General features: G+C 44.2%; 1 long non-coding RNA gene across 1 annotated transcript; it reads left to right on the top strand.

Annotated features, from left to right (window-relative positions):
- The first annotated feature begins 15410 nt into the window (after positions 1-15410).
- Positions 15411-23311, top strand: LOC126949714 (uncharacterized). Its single transcript, XR_007723895.1, has 3 exons — positions 15411-15591; positions 16168-16356; positions 22176-23311. It is a non-coding gene; the product is annotated as an uncharacterized LOC126949714 (long non-coding RNA).
- Positions 23312-23365: the final 54 nt, after the last annotated feature.

Genomic DNA, 23365 nt, shown 5'->3' with positions numbered 1-23365 from the left:
ACATATACATATATAATATATATACATATGCATATATAATATATACATATATAATATATACACATACATATATTATATATATAGATTTATTCCACCATGTTTATTGAAACTAGCCATAGAAGAAGACTCCTTCAACTTGGCCAATACTCTAATATTTAATATATAGAGGGTACAAATAAAACCAATTTGTGGAAAGAAAAATATTGGTAGCTCCACAGCATAGGGTCAAGTAAAGGCAAATGCCCTGAACATCTTCCGGAGCCCAGGGTGGAGTGGATTATCTAATTAGGCTGACCATGGCCTTTTAGTGCCTGCATCAACATTAATAGACTGTAAAGAGACTCTTACAAGTTGATTCAAGCATAGCCGCATGTGGGGAAACTAGGAATCCAGAAAGTCAATAGAAGTTATTGGCAATTTTTCCATTTTCTTCCTCCCTTTTTCAAAACCCAAGAGGGCCCAGAAGGGGACTAGAAAACAGATATTTGATGGCTTACTGTGTCTTTAGGGCAATATCTATCTCGTCTTTCCACTCGTCTTTCCTATTCTCATACCTCCTTTTCAGTCTCTTTTCTTTCCTTCATTTAGTCATTGACCCCTCATTCATCAAGTATTCATGAAGACGGATAAGAATTGGCTTCTGATGATACAGTGAATACATTAAGACAAATGTCTGTTACCTGACACAGGATGCGGGATACAGGAAGGAATTACTGACAGTCTACCAAAGCTTCCCCCAACTAGAAACACAGATACCCACCTCTGATGGGGGTGGTGGTGAGCAAGAATATAGTCACTCAGCTGTCTACCACTTACCTGGGTGACCATACTCTTATGTCTTCCCTCTGTTGGACTCACAGGATATTGGCACCCCAGGTACAAAGCCAAGATCATCCTCTGGGAGAGCTTAGCTGGGGCCCCTGGCTGGGGAGCTGCTGGTGCTGGTATCCACGTGCAGGAGCTGCAAAAGGCTGGGACAACGTGGCCTCAGAGCTTCGGTTTCTTGAGTAAGGATTACAGGTAAATTCCTTTTTCTCGTTTTTTCTAGAACTCTCTTTGGTGTGCTGTAGTAGGAAAAAGAAAAAAGACAAAGGTTTGGAGGCAAGATCTATGTCCAGATCTCAGCCCTACTACCTACAGGGTGCCACCTTGGGCGAGTTACTTCATCTCCCTGAACCTCAATTGCCTCATGAGTGAACTCCCAAATCAAGGGGTACTTGTGAAAAATGTGAGATAATTCATGCACAGTTCTTTGTCACATGGTGGGTGTTCGGTAAGTGGTGGCTATTGTGACTACAATGGTTGCTAGATCTCCCACCACATAGCGTTGGTCCTGCTGCCTTTTATTGTCTCTAGCAAAATTAATAGAGTCTAGAGAGACTTTAGAAACCCTCCCTCCCAAATTGATTCAAGCACACCCTCATACGGAGGAACCAGACATCTATAAAGTTAACAGAAGTTGTTGTGCTTTTTTTTTTTTCCCCCGCACACTTTCTCCCTTTTCCAGAAAATCAGGGGGGCAGGAGGGAAATGACAAGCGGATGCATGATGACTGTCAGGGCGACACTAGAGAGCCTGAGCAGCTTTGTTTATTTTATCTGTAATAGGAGGAGTTGGTTCTTCTTAGCTGGGACAGTCTAAGAGTCAGTAGGACAACAGGCTACTCCAAATCTCCAGTTTCCTCTGCACACCAGTCACGGCCAGAGGGGTGATGCCTTAAGGAACCTCTTATCCTCTGCCCCATGGATGTGTAGCATCCCTGAGAAGGAATGGTATCGGTCATTTTCCCTGGTCCTTGTCTCTGTCTCTTGGTCTTCTCCTGTAGGAACCCACGTGGTTGATGTGGAAAAGGATGCAATTAGGGAAGATTTGCATGGTTCTTGAAGACCTCTCCCACTCTAAACTAAGCCCCTGGACACACTGGGTCACTTTGCATTTCTTTATTTCCACCCCAACTTTCATCACCATCTGATTTGTTTGTTTATTTGTTTACCACTTGTCTCTCTTCACTAGAACATCAACTCCATGAGAGCAAAGACCTCCTTGTCACATCCACAACTGTGACCTCCAGTGCCCAGAGGGTGGCCAAGCACAGAGCAGGCATGGGGTAAATATTTGCTAAGTGGGTGTGTAAATGAAGCGATGTGAACCTCATGCCCACACACAGGGGCTGGAGCCCCAGGAAGCCAGCACATCTAGATTGGGGCAACAGCTGATAGTGGAGGCAAACACCTGGCTCATGAGTGGCCATGGAGAGGCCACACAGCACAACCCCTTTTGAACTGCAGTTAAATGACTTTGGCATCCACAGTTGAGCATCAAGCAAATCAGATAAACTAGTCGCTTAGCTGCAGTCACCCCTATGGGTTGTTGGCTAGTTGGATTTTTCCCCTTTTGTCTTTTTTAGGCAGATCTGGTGTCCTGAGAGTAGAGTCACCATAAGGCAGAGGAAAGAGATGCAAATAAAGTGGGTAGATCTCAGGAAAGGAAATGATCTCAGTGGTCTCAGATGCTGCCCATAGCAGGGTCCAATGGCCAGTTGAGTTGAGTGTATGGGAGGCTGATGGAAGAGGAGTAAGGCAAAAGACCCCTATGGGCACTGAAAATAAGAAAATAGATGCCCACCCAAATAGAGGGCCAGTATCGGGGCTTTCTCCACCCCTGCCAGAGTCGGCCTCTCATGCAACAGTCTTCCATCTCACTTCCCATTGTTTTACTGAGACATGGCTTCTTCCTGCCTTGCCATATCCTACCTGCTTTTAATTGTTCCCAGATGACTTGATGTAATTCCCAAATGTAGCCCTTTTAGATTCTATTTTACACCTTAACCAACCTGGAACCCCATCCTGCCCGCGCCCTCACTAGACACAGAGAGGATGAAGACAGGGAGGGCATCATCTACATTATACATCCCACGTGGCTGCAGCCACACCCCCCAGTGGCTTTTGGAACAACCGCAGGGATCTGCAGGTGTGGGGGTGGCAGGTGTCCTCAGGAAACTGAAGGAGAGGAGGGCTTCTGGGCCCTTCAATCTGGCTTGCTCAAATGTCATCTAGTTTTGCCCCATTGATTTCAACTGCAGATGGGACTATGTTTGCCCGTTCATTAGAAAGTACTTCATTTTCCTTCTTCGCATTTATGTTTTAATCTGTCCCGCCCTTGGCTGTAGAAGTGAACCACTCTGTCCACAGCTCAGTAGCTGGGGGCTCAGTATTTTCCTTCCTGATTGCAGGCAGAGGCCCAAGTGCCCTTGGGTTGTCCAAGATAGAATTGCTCACAAATCTGCTTTGTTATTGATGTTTGATCAGTGAATGTACAGAGATGCAATTGTAGCCAAAAGAATGTGGGATTTGGAGAGATCGCGCTGGGTCTCACGTTCCTCAGGCCTGTGGTGAGGGTGAAAGAAACCCACCCCCTTTCCAAGGCTACCTGCTGCTCATTGTGTCCCTGTCTATCTGAACTGAGGATTCTAACAGAGGATGAAAAGCAGATCAAAACAAAATTTCCCCGAAACCGTGGACACAAAAGTAGGAGCTACAGGACTCCAGTCAGCTGGACCAGAGAAGAAAAGTGGAGCAATGACTCCACCAAGTGGTGTGTGTGTGAGTGAGAGCTCGGCCGCTGGATTTTCATTAACATTATTATCCTTAGAGTTATGGAGCTTCAACCTGATGTAGGTTCATTGGAGCATAGGGTTAATGGGGCCGGCTAAACCAGAAGGAAGCATCAAACAACTGTGCTAGGAAGGGTGGCAAGCCAGAGAATGAGGACAGAGCAGCAGAAAGGAATCTTCTCTAGAGGGAAAACAACAAATATGGTATTATTTAGTCAGTAACAGAAGGAAATGTTTTGAAAATGCCATTCTTATACTGCCTGCATCAGAACCACCTGGAGGGCTTGGCAAAGGTGCAGATTCCTGGGCCAACCTCAGCCCTAATCAGAATCTCTGGGGCTGGTGACTGAGAATTTGTATTTTTAACAAGTGCCCTAGGTGAATTCTAAGGTACTTTAAAGTCTGGGGCCAGAAAGTGGGAAGCCAGTAAGTGAGGTGCATGAAGTCTCATTTACCCACTCTGTGAAAAACGAAGTAGAGGCAATGGACAGGAGGAAGAATATTCGTGTTTAAAAGAGTTGGAAATGTTGGGCCGGGCGCGGTGGCTCATGCCTGTAATTCCAGCACTTTGGGAGGTCGAGGCGGGTGGATCACCTGAGGTCAGGAGTTGAAGACCAGCCTGGCCAACATGGTGAAATTCTGTCTCTACAAAAAAATATAAAAATTAGTCGGGCATGGTGGCTTGCACCTGTAATCCCAGCTACACAGGAGCGTGAGGGAGCAAAATAGCTTGAACCCGGGAGGCAGAGGTTGCAGTGAGCTTAGACTGTGCCACTGCACTCCAGCTTGGGTGACAGAGGGAGATTTCATCTCAAAAATAAATAAATAAAAAGATAAAAATGTGAAGGGAAAGAGAATCCTTTATATGAGACTGGGATACACACAGGACTATCTGGGCAGCCACCAGCCAGGCAGCCAGCCTCGCCAAGGGGTTTCTCTCTGGATCTCTCTTCCTTCTCCCGGTTAGGTTAGGCTCCACTGGGCGGGGCTTCCTCTCTACGCCCTCTCTGGGCTGCATGTCGATGTCCAGGTGCCCCCCATCTGTCCTGATGGAGAGTAGAGGGTGTCTAATCACTGGTTGCTGTTGAGTGAGTCACCTGGTGGAGAATGCATGGCCCAGGAGTTGAAGGGTGGGGTGTTGGTCTTGGCTCTGCCATCACCGGCTGGGGGTGGGGGGTGCATCTTTGGAGTCTCTGGGTCTCTATTCCCTCATCTTCAGGAGGAGGGAATTGAGCTAAAGGATCTTGTGGCTCTAGCAGCGTCCCAGGACTCTTCTCTCTCCTCTGGGGCCCTGACCTGGAGCTCACCTGGTCTGCTCACCCTGAGGGTTTGGCTTCAGTGTGGGGTCAGGGATCTCTAACCCCCCCCACAGGCCTATGAGGGAAACTTTGAGCCTGGTGCCACTGATGAAAGAGGCTCCGTGACATGGAAAACTTTAGCTAAGAACCCAGCTGCCCCGTGAATGGTAGGGTTCCAGTTTCATGGACAGGATTTTCCCAGAAATTCCAGAGAGAGGTGTGGCGGTGCCAATGAGCTGGAACAAACCTTTAGGACCGAAGCCTTGGCATACCCGGGGAACGTGTCAGGGAAACCTCCAGCCCCAGCCCCCTTCTTCTCTCTCTCAAGGGAAATGCCACCAGGACAGGAAGTCACAGGAAATAGTGACTATACTAAATATCACTGAATTGCACACTTTAAACTGATGAATTTCATATTTAGTGAATCGAGTGAATTATATTTTAATTGTTAAAAAACTTTTAAATACTTATCAAAGGGGAAAAAAAGAAGTCACCAGAGGCTCTTAGGGATAGAAAGAGATGGAAAAACGTTTATCTTATCACTTGATTTAATATATTGCATAATTAGGATTCAGATGAAACCCAAGTGCTGAGTTCTAGAAGAGCAAGTCAGATAATGAAAACTCCACCCGTATCCATGCCAAGAGAGGGTGGTGGGGTCCAAGGGGAAGCACCGCCCGGCTGACCTCAGCTCCAGCCCTCCTGGCTGACCTCAGCTCTAGCCCACCTGGGACTCCCCTTTCTGTCTAACCCAGTTCCTTGTTCCTTCAGACAAATGGCTGCCGGGGGCTCTAAATCCCACACCAACCCAGAGCCCCTTGTGGAAAAATCCTTCTTCCCTTTTGATCAGCTGGGGCTGGGTGGGAATTTTCCAAAAGGAACTTTTCCTCAGAAACCCTGGGGTGGGGTTGGAATCTAAGTACAAACGTCTTAGGGAAAAAAACAAAAAATCCATCCCGCCAGAGTGTAGATTTCCATGGTGATGACAGCAGAGACCGAGGTTGAGGTGAAGAGTTGGTGGGACCTTTTCTCTTATCTCAGATCTGAGTAGCGTCCCCACTCCCAGAGCCTCTTCCTCCATGGTCCTCTTGCCCCTCCTGGGATGGGAATGAAAGCCAGTCCCAGACCTTCCATGAAATTGGGTCTGAGGCTGGGGCACTGGAGATGGGAGTCTGAGTGGCCACCTCCCTGAGGGCTTAAACACAACCCTGTTTGGTGCTGCTATCCAAATTACGCCAAGGAGGCTGGGTGTGGTGGCTCTTACCTGTAATCCCAGCACTTTGGGAGGCTGAGGCAGGCAAATCATGAGGTCAGGAGTTCGAGACCAGCCTGGCCAACTTGGTGAAACTCCGTCTCTACTAAAAATACAAAAATTAGCTGAGTGTAGTGGTGGGCGCCTGTAATCCCAGCTACTCAGGAAACTGAGGCAGGCGAATCACTTGAACCTGGGAGGTGGAGGTTGCAGTGAGCTGAGATTATACCACTGCACTCCAGCCTGGGCGACAGAGTGAGACTCCATCTCACAAACAACAACAAAAACAAAGAATTTACAGGGGAATGGAGCTGGTGGAAATCATATGCATTGCCTATTGCAACTCATCCCTCCATCCACACTCCATTCTCAGATGAAGGCACTGAGGCCCACGAGGTAAAGGATCTTTGCTCAAGATCACCCAGGGTGTCAGGGCTGGAAGGCCACAGAGCTGCCCATCTGGCATAGGGCACCTTGGAGGCCAGGCTAGACTCTTCCATGGCTTCTAGGGACCCAGCCCCGCTAAGTAGGTGAACCTCAGAATGTGGCATGGGGCCGGTGGGAGGAGAGGAAAGTAGTGCCATCTTGGATGTCCCCCAAACTCTACTCCCCAGAGGCCCATTGAGGAAGTACCTGTGGAGTGCCAGGCTTGGATTGCCCCACTGAGGGACACAGCCTGAGCCAAGGCACAGGGGATGTGGAGGCCCTGGCACGGTGGAGGAACGGCAAGTCCACAGTTTGACTCTGTGAGGGAGGAGAGCAGGTAGTGAGGCTCAGCTGGAGGCTTGGCCTCAGCTGTGAAGGATTTGGGCTGAAGAACTTGGCAGCCATTGTAGGCCTTGAAGGGGAAGTGATTAAAGGAGCTGGTGCAGTGGGCAGATTAGATCAGGGCTGCTCTGGCTGGGACAGCTATCAGTAGGACAGCGTAGCCTTCCAGTGAAAACTGACACAGGTCTGGATCAGGTGATGGGAGGGGGAATCCAGGGGAGGGCAGAAGCAAGAGCACTTGGAAGACAGGTCAGTCGATGGTCAAGGGCTGGGTAGTGAGATAGAAGGACTCCCAGGCTTCTCAACTAGGCAAATGGGCAAAAGGTGATGTCATGAAGCAAGATGATGGGAGGGACAGGGGAGTTCACAGGTGGGGTTTGCTCTCTCCTCCAGATCTGGTTCCTGCCTTGCAGGGCTTGGAGTGCATTTTCCAAATGTGGTTCCCATGCCACTTCCGTCAGACTCAGAACCACTGGCCTACTTGTTAAACATGCAGATTCCTAAGCCCCACTCAGAATCTCTGGGAATAAAAGTCTGGAGCCCCGGGATTTGAAAAACACCTGGTCTTAAACTTTGATACTGGGGACATTGGAAGAAAAGCAGGTTTCAGACTGGAAGAAGAGCAGGAAGATAGTAAGTTTGGCTTTAGAGTTGCAGATGTCTCATGGGCAGTTAGCTATTAAAAGCTAGAGCTCAGAAAAGCCACTGGGTTAGGATGGATAGAGATTCAAGATTGTAACTGGAGAAATAATTTGAAATTGCATGCGATTTGTCACTTTTGTCTTCGTGAGTCTGTGACCTTTACACAAAGTCTGCCGTAGGCAGTCATCTATCTGGGAAGAGATTAGAACCTGTTAGAGAAAGATTGCCTAGAAAAAGGCCAGGTTGGTATTCAACTTTTGACATTCAAAATATGATTATGTGGCAGGACAATGGTCTTCAAACCAGGATATTATCCTGAGAGAGGAGTCACTGAATTCCTTCAGTTCCCTCTTCCTCAATTAGCTCATCAACAGGAAGGCCCCCTACCCTGTCTTAAGGCTCCAGTGGTGAAAATGTAGATGAAGGTAGCTATGGCATTAGAAGAAACCCTGCTCCCTCCAAGGGAAAAAGAAGGCGAAGTTAGGGGGTGTGGGGTGGTGTCTGGGGGTAAGAATTGTGCTGCCAGGGACAGTTAAGATGGGGCTCCATCATCCAAGGACCTCCCCAGGACCAAGCTAGATAGCTGGGGGTTCAAGATCAGAGGCCATAAAGCACACAGGGAATGGGTCAGCCAAGAATATCACCCTGGAGAGCAAGGGGCCCTCCCAAAAGACTAGACCAGCACCCACAAGGCCAGGGCCTCTTCTTGCAGAGCTAGGCCATGCCAGATGCAAGCCTGTGTGCTGTAATTCAAGAGAGACTGAGGCACCTTCCAGGGCTTTTATAGTTATCCAGCCTGATTAAACTTTACTAGCGATAGGCCTTATTTAACAGTTGCACTTATAATGTTGCACATCCAAGATGTAGTATGCATTACATTTTAAGTTTCATGAAGGGGTAATTCAGGGGTAATAGAAGTATGGGAATCATCAAACTCAGCTAAAGAATGTGAGTATTATGAGAACACTGGGCTGCAGGAGACAGTGACGGGAAGAGCGAAATGCAGAAAGGGGGCTCGGAGGTGTGAGGGGAGAGCCGGGGAGATGGTCCTGGGAAGCTTGGAAAGAGAAGTTTAGGAAGATGATGGTGAACAACACAATCTAAAGTTGCAAGAGGAAGGGAGGATGAAGATGAAGAAAGGGTCATTCAATCTGACAAGCAGGAGATCAAAATGACATTTAAGAAGGCAGATGACCATAGTGGTCGGAAGGAAATCTGTCAGGTAAACCACTGGTGTTGAGGCGTTAGTGGCTGATGAAATGAAAACAGCTAGAATGAGTGTTTCCTTTGATGAGTTTGTTACTGGAGTAGGTGAAGAATAAAAAATCAGATGACACGTTCAGTGGGTTGCATGATCAGGATTATGGGGCACCTGGATATGTCTGTAGGTGGAGAGAAAAGATCCAGCCAATGAGCAAAGATGAAAGATGCTAGGAAAAAGAGGAGGTTTTTGAGTGTGATGGTTGAGTGGGACAGCTTGGGAAGAAGTTGAAGAGGGATGATTAAGAGGACAGGTGGTAGGACTGGCCTTGTGCAGGAAAGGACCTCTCTCTCCAAGAAGGAAATTATATTTGTCAATATAATTTTATTAACAATTACGTACTTACTGGTCAAAGAACATAATCAAAATAACAGAAAATTTTAGAAAATCAATCATGTATTTTTCCGTGTTTCTTCCCAGTTCTAATCCTAATACTTTTATTATTTTTATGTGGTTGTAACCCCACCGCAAGTGAGAACTCAGGAATTCTCGGGTGGAGATGAGGGTTTCTTAATAGATGAGACCAGAGATGTGCCTCTTCCCCTTTATTCTTCAGTAACTAAAAGATGAGGTTGTCTGCAAATGAGGCTGCCCCCTTGGAGGTGAGGCTGTGCTATGAAGGCCTGGGGAGGGTGGCATATATGGATGAGGCTCGTGCGGGCACTGGGGCCTCTGCTGCGGGCCCATCTCGCGATGATGGGAGGGATGTTGCTGACGCAGTGAATTAAGGGTGAGAACAGGCCAAGTGCGGTGGCTTGCACCTGTAATCCCAACATTTTAGGATGTCGAAGCAGGAGGATTGCTTGAGCCCAGGAGTTCGAGACCAGCCTGGGCAACATAGTGAGACCCTGTCTCTACAAAAAATAAGCAAAATTAGCCAGGTGTGGTGGCACACACCTGTAGTCCCAGCTACTTGGGAGGCTGAGGTGGGAGGATCACTGCTTGAGTCTGGGAGGTTGAGACTGGAGCAACCCAAGATCACACCACCGCACTCCAGCCTGAGTGAGGGAATGAGATCCTGTCTCAAAATCAAAACAAAACAAAAACAAAAAAAACCCAAAAAACAAAAAACAAAACAGTGAGAACAGTAGGATTTTATAATAAAGGAGTAAAAGGGAAAAGCTTGGGTTACCCCCAGGGATAATTTCTGAAGTATTGTCAGCTTAATTTTTGTCAATATAATTTTATTAATAATTATGTACTTATTGGCCAAAGAACATAATCAGAATAATAGAAAATTTTAAAAATCAATCATTTATTTTTCCATGTTTCTTCCCAGTTCTAATCCTAATACTTTTATTATTTTTATGTGGTTATAACCCAGTCAAAAATTGTGGCAGATCATATTTTCTAAGACTAGCCATAGCCGTATTTCCAGTCCTGTATGCTTTTCCAGAAACTTGTTGCTCTCCCATCACATAAGGTGGCATCGCTTTTCTTTCCCTTTGAAACTGACAAGACTTTGTGACTCAGTGAATGGAAATGGAAATGACACTGCACAATTTCTAAGACTAGGTCATATGTGATTAACTGACTTCTACCTTGCTCTCTCGCTGGGATCTTTTGTCCTTGGAACCCAGCCACCATGTTCTGAGGAAGCCCAAGCCAAACAGAGGTGTCCTGGCCAACAGAGCCAGCTAAGGTCTCAGCAGATGACCAACATCAACTGCCAGACACGTAAATGAAAGAGCCTCATGTGAATCCAGCCCCTGACATTGTGGGCCCAGATAAGCCATACTGCTGTAAGCTGTCTGAATTTCTGACCCGTAATACATGGTTGTTTCATCCCACTAAGTTTTTGGGTAATCTTTATGCAGCTATAGTCACTGAAACACAAGAAGAGTTTTGTTTTATAACTTTTGCATTTGTTAGCATGAGGATTTTCTCCCATTGCTTTATAGTCATCATAATTATTTTATTGGCTACAAAATATTTTGAGTTGATGTAGTATAGCTTATTTAAATATTGTGCTATTCTTGGCTATTTAGACTGTTTCTCGTTTTTCACTATTTAAGTAATGATATAAAAAGTTATGCATAGAGATTTTTCTTTTTCTTTGAATTGCTTCAGTGGGACAAATTCCCAGAAGTAGAATTACTTTTGGGTATGAACATTTTTGTGGCTTCCCAAACGTACTACCAAATTACTTCTCAAACAAAATTGCATTGATTCTGCCATTGGCTCTTTGGCAATATTGGTACATAAAACCACCTCAAATGTGTTTTGAATTAAAGAGGGTATAAATAAAAAACTGTATGAAAGAAAACCCTTTACTGTCTTTACGTCAGCATCAGACATCACCATCACTTTTAATTTTTTTGCTAATTTAGTCAATGGAAATTGTGTTTTTATCATTGTTATTCATTTGTGTATCTTGAGTGAGTACTGAAGTAGAGATTTTTTCATATTTTAGAAATTGTTTTTACTCCTATCTGAAGCATCTATATATATTCTTTATGCAATAGTGTATTTATAAGAGCTCTTGACATCACTGTTTATTTAAATTATGTCATGATTTCATTAGTAGACTATAAAATATATTGTGGCTCATGACTAGTATTAAAGAAAAAAATAGAGTAGAATAAAATAGAAATATCAGAGCATTCTGCATATAGTAAGATTTTTTGTGTTAAAAAAATGTGTATACATTTCAGGGGTAAAAGTTCATCTTTTTAAAATGGATATATGGTATAGTGGTGAAGTCTAGGCTTTTCGTGTAGCTATCACCTGAGTGGTGAATACTGTACCCATTAAGTAACTTATCATCCCTTACCCCCTTCCATCTTCCCACCCTGCCACCCTTCCCAGTCTCCAATGTCTATTACTCCATTCTGTGTCCACGTGTACACATTACTTAGCTCGCACTGATAAGTGAAAGCATGTGGTATTTGCCTTTCTGTTGCTGAGTTATTTTACTTGAGATAATGACCTCCAGTTCCATCTACGTTACTGCAAAAGACATGATTTCATTCTTTTTTTATGTCTAAATAGTATTCCATTGTCTATACGTGCCGCATTTTCTTTATCCAATCACCCATTGATAGGCACTTAGGCTGATTTCATATCGTTGCTATTGTGAATAGTGCTGCAATAAACATACGCGTGTAGGTGTCTTTTTGATATAATGATTTCTTTTCCTTATACCCAGTTGTGGGATTGCTAGATTGAATGTTACGCTATGTTTAGTTGAGAAATCGCCATACTGTTTTCCATAGAGGTTGTACTAATTTACATTCCCATCAACAGAGTATAGTAAGGATTTTTTTTTGTATGAAACTTTTATTTTGATGTAAGTTTGTATTAAGTCGTGATACTCTTCTTCTTAGCAGAGATGCAACAAAGATGTTTTTAAAAGATGGGCCTTATAAAGCATATTTATGAACCCCTTTTTATACTGATGTAAACATCTCCCAGGCTTCCCTTTTTGTATTGAATTATTTTTCTTTTGCAGTATTTTAATTTTTCATGTGGTTAGGCCCAACAATCTTTTGTAATTTCTTCTTTCAGTTGTAAACGAAATTCATCTTGTTTCTACAGAGGTGATAAATGATCTATCCTATTTTTTGTCAACTCAATTCTTAATGAAGCATTCTCTGGACACCTCGGAACTTCTAAAAATTCACGTTGGCTCAGCAAAATGCAAATGAAGAGCTCTGGCGCAAATGCTATTATGGAGTGGGTAAATCGAGAATGTGTGATAATCACGAGATCACGTGTCCCCATTCTCACTTCCAGTTGTCAGTTTATGCCGCATCAGCAAAATGAGTTTTGGGGCAAATGCTGTATAAGCAAATGTTATAATTGTTACCCAAAGATAGCTACCAAATGATGAAAAATATTGAAGAAGTCAAGTTGAAAATGCCTGAACACATGGCAGAACTCAGAAAAAGACAAGAGAGATGAGTTCGGAGACAAAACTGTCAGAATAAAGACGAGTAAAATGATAATAACAATTGTTCTTGTTTATTGTGTATTTGCCCAGCTCATTTACTTGTCGCCACCATTATTTCCATTTTGCATTTTGCATTCCATTACCATTATTTCCACTTTACAGATGAGAAAACTGCAGTGCAAAAAAGCTATGTGACTTAGTCAAGGTCATCCAGCTTAAATAGGTGCCTGGAATTGGAACTTCAAACCCGGTTCTTAATCACTGGCCCATGCCACCTCTGATGTGGGAGCTAGGGGTTGCAGCTAAGAGAAAAAGGTTAATACCTGGAGATAGCATCACTTACAACTCAAGAGTTATAAAGGGATATTTCGATTGTTCTATGGAAACTTTCCAGATTTCTCTCCCCATTCTGGAGAATTTATTTCAAATAACTGGATCTAGACATCTAGAATAAAAGCAGTTTCTGCCATGTACAGTGCTGGAGATAAAGACTGATGTTTTGTATTCCAGCTGCGATTTTCCTGGATTCCATTCAGATCATGAAAATTCCTAACAAAGACATAGGAGAGACAGTGGGTCAGAGCACACAGGCAGCAGCCAGTGTGCTTGGATTTGCTACCAGCTCAGCCTCTTTGTAGCTGTGTGATGGGGGCACGTTTTCCTCATTTTTAAAGTGAAGACAATAATAGAACCAACCTCAGAGGGCTGTTGTAAGACAATGCCTGTCCATAGCAAGTGATATACTAGTATTTATTTTATTATATGCTATAATTATTTCATTCGAAGCTGATATATTTCATATTAGTTATATTTTCTTCTGGTTGGATTTTAATCTAGTTTTATCAGTAGCATGTTTACAGATAGGGTGTTTCTGTGTTGATTCTTGTAAATTACTTGGCATTTTCTTATCTAATTCTTCAGTTTCCAGAATACCTGATATTTGAGTGGGGTGACCATGTGTTCCTGTTTACTCTTGTTATGCTAGTATCGCTATCCATACTCAAATGTCCGTGTTTGAAAGAGAAATCCTGTGGTCCTCCTATCTGGAGAAGTGCAACCCTCTTACCAGGGGTCACTGTTACATTATATGGGCTGGGTCATGAGGTGCAAAGCTGGCATAAAATCAATGATAGTGTGTTTTCTTTTAATCATTTTTCATGCCAGGATCCCCTTGGCAAGCTGCAGAAGCTTTTGGAGCCCTTCTAAGAAAAATGTTTTTAAGTATATAAAATGAAATGCACAAGATTACCAAGGAATTCCTTAGTTTTTGAAAGACTGCTATCACAATAATTTTTAAAACCAAATTTGTAATATGATAATATATAGGCTTTTTATTAATGATTAAATAACAGGTCTAGTGACAGGTTTAATAGCTCTGGTAATTTCAAAGTAGTGATGCACATGGATGACATCATGAGATATTCCTAGTAACAGCAATAGTATATAGTAAAAGCTGTGACTTTCTATTTGTGACAAAGTCACAGGCCCCACTTCTGTTCTCTATATTCACAATAGAATGTAATATTTTCCATGTCCATGTTCACAGATCTCTCGGATTCAATCCAGACCTTTTGTGGATGCCAGTTTAAGAACTGCTGCACAGGCCATGCACAGGGGCTCACACCTGTAATCCCAGCACTTTGGGAGGCCAAAGCGGGCAGATCGCTTGAGGTCAGGAGTTCAAGACCAGCCTGGCCAACATGGCGAAATCCCATCTCTACTAAAAATAAAAAAATTAGCCAGGCATGGTAACAGGTGCCTATAATACCAATTATTCAGAAGGCTGAGGCAAGAGAATCGCTTGAACCTGGGAGGTGGAGGTGGCAGTGAGCAGAGATAGCACTGCTGCACTCCAGTCTGGGCAACTGCATGAGACTCTATGTCAAAAAAAAAAAAAAAGAAAAAAAGAAAAGAAAGGAAAAGAACTACTGTGCAAGAGTGAATGTTTGAAGCAAGCAGGAGGGAGACAAATTGCACAAAGATCAGGAAGAAAAGAAAGGCTGGGATGGTCATAGATCTGCCGATAAGCACAACAAGTGAAGAGGAAAAATGACTTGGAAGATGCCAGGATGTGGACTCATGGAAGTGAAAAGGCAGGAATGGTGTGACAGATGTGTCTGTTGACAGAGGACACCCCACCCACAACACATCCTGTCAGAAACGGGAACGTTCACGGTGGCCCAGAGCGCGGACTTGGAAGCCTGACACACCTAGGCGTGAACCCCCGCCCTGCTGTGTTTATCAGCATGTATTTTACACAAGTCATTTAACTGCTCTGTGTCTTAGTTTGTCTTCTGTTTAGTGGGGATAACAATACATTCCTTACAAAATTGCTTTGAGCAGCGGTCCCTAACCTTTTTGGCACAGGGAACTGGTTTTGTGGAAAATAATTTTTCCACAGACCTGGGGGTGGTGAGATGGTTTCGGGATGATTCAAGTGCATTACACCTATTGTTCACTTTATTTCTAATATTATTACATTGTAACACATAATGAGATAATTATACAATACACCATAATGTGGAATCAGTGGGAGCTCTGAGCTTGTTTTCCTGCAACTAGACGGTCCCATTTGGGGGTGATGGGAGACAGTAACAGGTCATCAGACATTAGAATCTGATAAGGAGTGCGCAGCCTAGAACCTTCGCATGCGCAGTTCACAGTGCGCTCCTAGGAGACGCTAACGCCGTTGCTGACCCGACAGGAAGCAGAGTTCAGGCGGTAACGCGAGAGGGGAGTGGCTGTAAATACAGATGAAGCTCTGCTCGCTCACCCACCGCACGCCTCCTGCTGTGCCGCCCCGTTCCTAACAGGCCATGGTACCTTTCTGTGGGACCCCTGGCTTTGAGGATTCAGTGAGACAGTGTATGTAAAGGGCTTTTTACTGCACCTGTTGTATTGTACCACTTCCATCAATAGCTGTGGCAACAGTATCATTGTCGTCGCTGTTATTAGGAAGGTCCACTTCCCAGCAGTAAGCAGGGACTCCCACCAAGGATTACCAGAAATCGTTGTTGACCATTTGTAGCCAGAAGGGGGAAGCATACACCACACTATAAGCTCAGGAGGCTAAGGACGGAGCGCGGCGAGCGTGGATGGAGACTTCCTTTTGTTCACACAGGCTGAACTCGATGACCGAGGCTTCCTTCGCCTCCTTTGCTTGGCCACGGTGCCCGTAAGCCAGCGGGTCCTTGCTGTAGGATCAGGCGCACCCAGACTGACTAGGCACTTTCAGGGATGTTCTGGTGAGGCAGGGAGGCCAGGGACCAGGCAGAGACCAGCTGGTGTGTATCCCAATCTAGCCAAGCAGCATTTGAATCACATACATCGAGAGGGCAGTTGCTGGGGTCAGGGAAGAATTCTACCAGACAGTAGTTGGAGCTACGTACTTCCGTCAACTCTTCATGTTGTCTAACTTTTCACCTGCCTTCTTTTTGGTAGGACTATCATCTGCTCTCCCCACAGTCCCAGGAACCAACCGGGTTTACACATGCTGTGCTCATCTTAGGAACATCCAACCTAGAATGGCCTGTTCTGTCCTCCCTCACACCACCATGAAGCAATTATTGCCCAGCCTGGGCCACATAGTGAGACTCTGCATTTAAAAAAAGAAAAAAGAAAAAAAGCCAGGTATGGTTGTGCACACCTGTAGTCCCAGCTACTTGGGAGGCTTATGTAGGAGGATTGCTTGAGCTGGGGAAGTTGAGGCTGCAGTGAGCCATGATTACATCACTGCACTCAAGTCTGGGTGACAGAGCAAGACCCTGTCTCAAAAAAAAAAAAAAAAAAAAAAAAAAAAAAAAAAAAGGAAGAAGAGGAAGAAGAAGAACAAGGAGAAGGAAAAAAAAGAGAAGAAGGAGATTATTGTCGTATTTCTCCCTGTACAGAAAATTATGCAAAGTTTTTCACCTAGAGCTACCCATACACACATAGAAAGAAATCCCCTTTACTTTTGTGGCAGAAAATTAACAAGTTGCAGGGACCAAGATCTTATTGTATTATCCTTTTGCAACCCTTCTGCAGGGACATCCAAGAAAGGAGATGCAATTAAATAGGATGGTAGGAACATCGTATATGAAGCATTATATATAAAGCTGTTTCTAAGGGAAAATGCTACCGTTTTCCAAGGAACTACCCTATAAGTAATTTGCAGATCTGCACCTTGGGGAATAGAACAACTTCTTTTATTTATGTATTTATTTACTTATTTATTTATTTTTGAGACAAAGTCTTGTTGCCCAGGCTGGAGCGCGATGGTGCACTCTTGGCTCACTGCAACCTCCGCCTCCTGGGTTCAAGCAATTCTCCTGCCTCAACCTCCCGAATGGCTGGGATTACAGGTGCCCACCACCATACCTGGTTAATGTTGTATTTTTAGTAGAGATGAGGTTTCACTATGTTGGCCAGGCTGGTCTTGAACTCCTGACCTCAGGTGATCCGCCCTCCTCATCCTCCCAAAATGCTGAGATTACAGGCATGAGCCACTGCACCCGGCCAAATAATCTCTTTGTTTATGTCCTTTAGCATGTGCCACAATGCTAGGCATATAACTAGGACTCCAAGAATACTTATTGAATGGTACTAAAATCTGGGAAATGGACAGAGAGAGTTCAAGAGATCCAACTTGGTTTTCCATGGAATGGATTTTAATTTTTCTTAAAGTTTCTTAAAGGATCAGAACCCTTTTCACAAATAAAATCGTATATACAATTTCAACAAAAAAAGATAAAAAAGGAATTTGCTCTGGTTGAGGTGGTAAGGGGAGGGGGAGAGGACACCTATACCACCCCTTTCTTCCCCCTCAGCCCGGGGAGGAAATCCAGACCTTTTCAGAAACACAGTTTGAACCATATGGCCTCCCACTGGGTGACAAATTGATTTGGTCTCTAGTCCAGATTAGGCCACGAGTGGATGGCCTGGGGTTTTCAAAATCATGTGTTCAGACTAAAAGGTAGGTGACCTAGAGAAAAAGAATATTGGATAAATACCTGCAGAGTTCTAGCCCTGGCTGTTCTTGACAAAATCACCTGATCCTTCCTGTACAATGAAGGCTGGGACCATGTGGCCTCTGAGAACCCTGTCAAAATCCCAATCCGCTGATTCACAGGGAGAGAAGGCCACACAATTCTCAATGCCCAGGTTTAGGCCCGGAAGCCTCTGCTGCAGGCCTGAGTGGATCTGTGCAGTGGGAGTGTATTAATGGCCTCCCTCTGCTTTCCTCCCATCGCTCGTTCCTGTCCTTTCTCCATGCTGTCCTGTGCCCTGTGGTCAGTACCCCATTCCCTGGTCCCCTTTGACTCTGTGCTCTATATCTAACAAAGCTTATCTGACTTTTGCCATGGGCCCCAAGGCTGGCTCTCCTTTCCCTGGGTCCCAGGTCTCTAACAGGTTGGGACACTCACAATTCTCATCCAAAACCTGTTGTCTTATCTCTGACTAACTCTCTAATACCACTGAAATTATTCCTGGCTTACAACTCTGGCAAACACCGTTTATCACTCCAAGCCAAGAATTGGAGACAAGATGAAAAGATAACTCTGTTGAAAGGACTTCACTTCTTTTGCTCAATGACAGGCAGTTGGGCAATCAAATTTTTCTGTATCTAGAGTTAAGATAGCAGCAGAGGTAGTCATAAAAAGTAGCTTCACTGTGATTCAGTAGAAAGGTCACGGAGTTTGGAGGTGAAACCGTTGACTAGCTGTGAGACATTTGGTATACCAAATGAGTTTTCTTGATTTAGTTTATCAACTATAAAGGAAGAATCACGTCACACACGAGTCTCACGGGACTGTTGTAAGGATCAAATGAGATAGTTTGCAAACATTTATTTATTATTATGAAATAGATCACATATAGGCCAGGTGTGGTGGTTCACGCCTGTAATTCCAGCACTTTGGGAGGCCAAGGCAGGCAGATCGCTTGAGCTCAGGAGTTTGAGACCACCCTGGGCAACATTAAATTGCCTTACGTAATTAATAAATGCCATATATAGTGTTTGCTGTTATTTTTTTCCTCTTTAACCTTTGAATTGATTGTAAATCTATTTCAAAATTTCCAAATTCATGTGGAGGGCAGTTTCCAGTTACTTTATTTTTTATAATTTTATGTAATTTTGACCAGAGGAATAATATTTATATATCAGTTCATTGAAATTTGTTGAGGCCAGCAGTTTGGCCTAGTATATCATTGATTAACATAAATGTTCCACATGTACTTAGAAATATGTGTTCTCCAAGAACAAGATTAGTGATTTTGCCATTTAAATCTGTACCCTTGCTAATAATTTTATCTGCTTGATCTAAAAAAGGTGCAGGCATTTTTAAAAGCAGGTAAGTAATCTAGGTGACATACTGGCTATTGTTTAGAAAGACCACTCTTACAAAGTTTTCTTTTAAGGCATTTTATTTTAGAATAGTTTTACATTTACAGAAAAATTGTGAAGAGATTTCCCATATATCCTACATCTACTTTCCTGTAATTAACATCTTATATTGCTATGGTACATTTGGTATAATGAACCAATATTGATGTTATCAACTCAAGTCCTTGCTTTATGCAGACGGCCTGAGTTTTTACCCAATGTCCTTTTTCCATCCCAGGATCCCATCCACATTACACTGAGGCATCCTGCCTCCACTATTCTTGGATGTGACCGTTTCTGAAACTTTCCTTGTTTTTGATTACCTTGATGGTTTTGAGGAATACCGTAGAATATCCCTCAATTGCAATTTGATGTTTCTCTCATGATTGGACTAGGGTTTTGGTTTTTGGAAGGAAGATCGTAGAGGTCAAGTGTCATTCTCATGACATCATATCATGACTATACTATCAACATAACCCATCACTGTTGATGTTAACCTTGATTACTTGGCAATAAAGTTTTTTTCTTTTCCTTTTCCTTTTTTTTTTTTTTTTTTTTTTTTGAGATGACATCTCACTTTGTCACTCAGGATTGGAGTGCAGTGGCGCGATCTCAGCTCACTGCAACCTCCGCCTCCCGGGTTCAAGTGATTCTCCTGCCTCAGCCTCCTGAGTAGCTGGGACTACAGGTGCACACCACCACGCCCAGCTAATTTTTGTTTTAGTAGGGAAGGGGTTTCATCACGTTGGCCAGGCTGGTCTCAAACTACTGACCTCAGGTGATCCATCTGCCTTGGCCTCCCCAAGTGCTGGGATCAGGTGTGAGCCACTGTGTCCAGCCTGGCAAGAAAGTTTTATACATGTGTAAACTACTATAATTTTTATTATAATGGAATGTCATTGTAATAATATTATGATGCAATGCCACAGACTAGTTTCCACAGACCAAGATTCTAGCCCCCTTTCTGCCACTAAATTGCAGTATGAGCTTTGGTTGGTCACTTCACCGTTCTGATCCTCAAGAGTTTTTGTTGTTGTAAATCTGAACATGTTCTTTTGAAGTATCATTTTCATGTTTACAGTTACATCTGAAATGCCTTCTAAACAATGTGCAGTTTTCAGGTTACAAATTTTGGTAGTCACCCTCTGAGGTGTCCCCAGTGGCTAGGGCTGACCATTGTTACCAATAGGCTATTGTGGAGATGATGCTGTGTGACATCTGAGGTTAGATAATGAAAGACATTGTGGCTTCCACTTTGTGCTCTCTTTACTCACTCACTCGGAGAATCAGCCACTATGTCATGAACACTCTGACACCTCTAGGGAAAGGTACACATAGGAAGGAGATGAGGCGTCCTGCCAATACCCACTACTGACTTGCCAGTGGTTGAGTGAGCCATCTTGGAATCAGAGCCTCCAGCCCCAGTCAAGCCTTCATATAGAACCACCCAGCTAAGCTTTTCCAAAATTGCTGAACACCAGCAACTGTGTGAAATAAATCTTTGTAGGTATTAAAAACAAAACGCAAAGCGTTAGATTCCAAGACTTTGAAACTGTTCCAGCGTCCTCACGGGTGGAGGGGAATGTGGGAAGGGGTGCTGCTGGCTTGGCTCCCAGATTCCTCCCCCACGGAAACCACAGCAGCTCTGCCTGTATCTGTGTTACATATTGAGGACCCATGTAGATTTTCTTTTGAAGAATGGAGTCTGCTGCCAGAAATAAATTTGAAAACGCTGGCTTAGAGAAACAATGGATTAGATGACCTCTATAGTCTTTTCTGTCTCTCACATTCTGATTTCACCTATCAGTATGAAACAGATAACTCTTACAAGCCCATGGGCAGTATTTTCTTCTTGCCATGAAATACAATCCTAGGGGTAGGAAACAAAAACTCTGTGCTGCTCACTGATAAGTGTGTCAGGAGAATCCGTTCCTTTGTATGAGGATGGAGTGATGTTCCTGCGGAGAAAAAAGCCCCTCTCAGGGCATAGCTCTACCCTCTGGGGCACCACCTGCCAGCCTTGAGGGGCTGGATAGGTTTGCCTCTGTTGTCAATGTTTGATTATAATGATATTAACAATATCAACAATAATGGCTAGCATGTTTTGAGTGCTGTGTGCAAGGCCTTGGGACAGGGGGTTTTACATTCATTATCTCATGCAGTCTTCATGACCACGATGAGGTAGGCATTTTGTAGGATGAGGAAATGAAGGCTGATAGATTAAATGAATTAGAACTGCAATTAAGAGTCTATAGTCATAGAACTCTCGGCCACCATTCGGTGAATTATGGGCCAGGATCAGAACTGAACAGCTAGCATTTGTTAATATATGCTGATTTCAAAACTTGGGGGTTCTAATAGGCATTATAAGAAAAACTCTGCGTTTACTCACTTATTCATCAACTGACATTACTGAGAGTTTACTCTGTGCCTAGGTGGAATTCTAGAAACTGGATAGAAGGGTGTGGAAAACAGAAGCTGGCCCCTCAGGCTACACTGGGATTTGGAGCTGTAAGAGGACCTGAGGAGCCATCAGCTGCTTCCACTGCCTTCAAGGGACAGAAGGACTTGGTATAACCTAGGGGGCTGGATCCTAGAGAGCCGTGAATTCCCAGAACGCTCCTCCAGGGAAATCTTCCTGGGCTGAATCCAATACTGACTGTGCTCATCCTGGCTGGGCACCCTCCCAGGGTCCTGCCCATGAGCCCCGTGAGAAACCATGATAGACAGCAGCAAGGACATTGCACTATAGCAGTTTGTGCAATTTTATCAACATAAGGGACACAGTGTTGAGAAACCTTGTTCTTTGAAATCAGATCCTGAAAAATGATGGTTTGAAATCAAGTCTCTGGAGGCATTGTTCAGAGATTTTCCAATGCAGATCTTACTTGCCCATGTGATTTAATATTTAGTTCCGTCTTTTCATTGGTCTCATTATCTTAACAATTCTGCTCTTTGGAACATTATTTTGGTAAAATCTCAGTTTCATGAATGTATGTTGTGCCCCCAACTTCACCAGAGGCAAAGGTCCCCAGAGATGAGGCCAGAACCATTGTTCTAACACTGCCACTGACTTTGCTCTCTGAAGGGTGACTTCATTCATCGTGACGAGTCCACCAGAGTCCTGAGGCTGGGCTGGAGTTTGTCCAGGAAGGTGTAGCGGTTTTGATTCCACAAGGGGAAGGAAGAATGGAGCTCTCCACTGGTGAATGAAGCAGCACCTGTTTTGATCCACAGACCTTCTTGCATCCATCTGCTCCTTGGATGAATTGTTAGTGGAATGAAGCTGGTCCCACTGAGCTCCACAGCCTCGCCTTCTGCTCCCTAAGCCACACTTTTCAGCATACAAGCAACAGGCCTTACCTGAGCCCGAGTCCCTGACTGCTGAAAATACGATTGCAGCTTCAAAATGCAGAACCAGCTGTTCTCCCTGTCATTTGTGGCATGACTTAATTCGCTTCCTCCTCCTCCACTGCAGGCAAGGCTCCTAAGGAACAGTCCTTAGAAAAATTCTGAGGGTTCTGTTGGAAAGTAGGGAGGGGAGGCAGCTTGCCTTTTATCTTGTTTATGCTCTTGGGCTGAGTCTCAAATTGTCATGCTATAATGGTCTATCCTAGGCAGAGACCTAGATGGCAGGTAACAGATTTAAACACTTACCAGTGACTACCTTATTTTTCCAAAGAGTGTTGAAGCCAACTGGGGACCAGTGGGGATCAGGTCAGATGATTTGATGTAACTGTTGTAACAAAACTAAAATCTACTCATCATCATCAGAGGGTGACATAAGAGGCCTGCAGTTTAACTCGGGATAAGGTGTGACCTGCACACTCTGACGGGAACCTGGACCACTGTAATCAGCAGATGCCATGAGGGTCCCAGGCCCAAGGCTGCCAGGTAGTGAGGGCAGCCTGTGCAGTGGGGCTCTGGGTTCTCCACTGGGCTCAACCCCAGCTGCAGAAGGGCGAGGTGTGCCCTTCCATCCCTGGGTGAGGGCCAGGAACCACCACTGCCCAATTAACTATACCTTTAGAGGTACATCCTAAACACAGATCACCTGTAAAGCAGTTAATGTGACTTGATCATGGGGGTCCTAATTATCCAATAAACAAGGCCAGCCACAAAACAACCTAACTTGATGAAGTTTCAAGTCGGCACTTGTCTATTCCATTCCTTTCTTGGCCTTTGTCAAACTTAACTCTGGATAAAGAAACAGTAACAAAAACAACAGCATTCTGCCACAAAGCCTTTACTTTTGCAGCCCTATTTCATCCTTATCCA

This window comes from Macaca thibetana, chromosome 3, assembly GCF_024542745.1.
Source record: "Macaca thibetana thibetana isolate TM-01 chromosome 3, ASM2454274v1, whole genome shotgun sequence".
NCBI classification, from domain to species: Eukaryota; Metazoa; Chordata; class Mammalia; order Primates; family Cercopithecidae; genus Macaca; species Macaca thibetana.
The sequence above is the reverse complement of the archived record's forward strand: the minus strand, read 5'-3'. Positions and strand labels throughout refer to the sequence as shown.